Source organism: Artemia franciscana, unplaced genomic scaffold (genome assembly GCF_032884065.1).
Source record: "Artemia franciscana unplaced genomic scaffold, ASM3288406v1 Scaffold_2833, whole genome shotgun sequence".
Taxonomy (NCBI): Eukaryota; Metazoa; Arthropoda; class Branchiopoda; order Anostraca; family Artemiidae; genus Artemia; species Artemia franciscana.
This window is the reverse complement of record NW_027063590.1, coordinates 31,025-33,012: the sequence shown is the minus strand read 5'-3', so window position 1 is coordinate 33,012 and position 1,988 is coordinate 31,025.

Below are 1,988 nucleotides of genomic sequence, written 5' to 3'. Positions count from 1 at the left end.
CCCCATAGTAAATTACTTATCTGTTTAATAAATCAATTTTTAGGCCTACTTCCTTGCACATTGAAAAAATGTAGGCTAGTTAACATATTTTGAAGTTGCTTCCACTATGCCCCTCATTACATATTTTCCATGTGTCACTCTTATTTCAATTCTTGTAATTTGAATCAATGCCGACAAAATCAAGAAACAGAAGAATATAGGTGAGAGTTGGGTAGTATAATATATTTTCATTGGTTTTATTTTTATTTTCTTCAAATGTGCATCCTTGTTGCCAAAGTCTTTGTAGTATATACTGTGTTTCTGAAAAATCTTTCTTATTTTTCTTCACCATTATTCAGTATTTATCATAATTCTGGACATAGTCAACTGTTTCACACCATCCTCCAGTGAAGAGTAGTATGACATGTTCTGAGCTTGATAACGACTTTTATTTTATTGCAAAATAATATAACTTATGATAATAATTTGAGAATCAAACATTTGTATATTCGATTATTTTATGTATTACCTTAAATTGCAGCTTGGAGCAATGTAAGGATTTTTCGGTTTTCTACCTATTATTTTTAATTTTCTTCTTTCAGTTAACACTAAATTAACACTAACTCTTCTTTAATTAACACTAATAGAATCTGACCAAGAACCGTACTGTAGTGGTAACAAGAGAGAGTCCAAATAAGAGGAAGACCAAAATATATGCTTAGTCCTACCAGCAGGACTTTAAGCATATCCACAAAAAGATTCAGCCTCAATGGTAAAACGTGTAGGTAGTAGGACATACGAGGGATGACTGGTAGCTCTTTCTGAGCGCCTCTGGGGGCACAGGGGAAACTAAGGTCTAAGAAATAAGACGTTGAATTTGAGGCTAGGTTATCAGAGAAGTCCAAGGTGCTGACACTTGTAATGTATGGTGACACTCGTATGTTGCATATATTTTAATTCTATTTTGTATTTTTCAAATGCGCCTCTGTCTCCTGCACAAGAAGTGTGGCACTCATGCTTGATTCCAGACCAAGGTTGATGTTGAGAAAGAACCTATAGGTTAATTTTTGTTATGTATAGACAGAATAGCTGTATAGCTCTAGTATTAAAAGTCTCATGCTTGACTGAAGGCTAACGTTGGAGTCGATGAAAACCCATAGATGGATCTTTAATGAGTACTGAAAGAATAGCAAGAATTCTAGTATTTTACTAATCCTCTAAAAAAATAATTGAATTTAAATTGCACTTTGTCTTCACAAGGAAGTCTGAAAATAGGAAGAGTAAGTTGGAGAAAGAACTCTGTAGCCCCATACTTGAAATTGCAAGTCTTATTCTGATTGTTTGATAGGTTTTGTAATCAACTGTGAACCATTCTAAGTATAAATTAAAATATCATAGGGGCTGAAACAGTTCCCCACCCAAATGTGAACACTTTGTGAAATAATTGATGAAGTTATGTTTTTGATCATCAAAGCTAGAGATTAGGAAACTTTTTCTTATACCAGTCATGTCCAATGCACAGCCACTTCATATTAAGCAAATATATGTGACCAAGTTGCATTTTTAGTCTAGATTTCTCCAAGTTCCATAAATGTCACACTATCTATTTTCAGAGAGGCTTCTCTATGCCTTTGATGTATCTCCTATATTTGCACAAATTTCATAAAATGAGTATGGGAAGTTTGAGACCCCCCCCCCCTATTTTTATTTATCCTGAGTATTTATTAATGCTTATACCTTTCAACAATTTCACATGTATTTTTCCCCTTTAGAAAGGTATGTGGTCTCCTCAGATATATCAATCCTTTGAACAAGTCCAGCTAAGGCTGGTTTTCTGCTGCAGAATAAAATCCAGCCACATAATGTTATTTGATAATCCTGAACTCATTTATCACTCTTTGTGTTTTAAGAGGCCCTTGTGTGTGCTTATTTCAAAAACAAATTATTTTTTAATTTTCACTGGTATTAGTTTAAGCTGCCTATTATTGTCTACTAATTTTCTTTTGTAG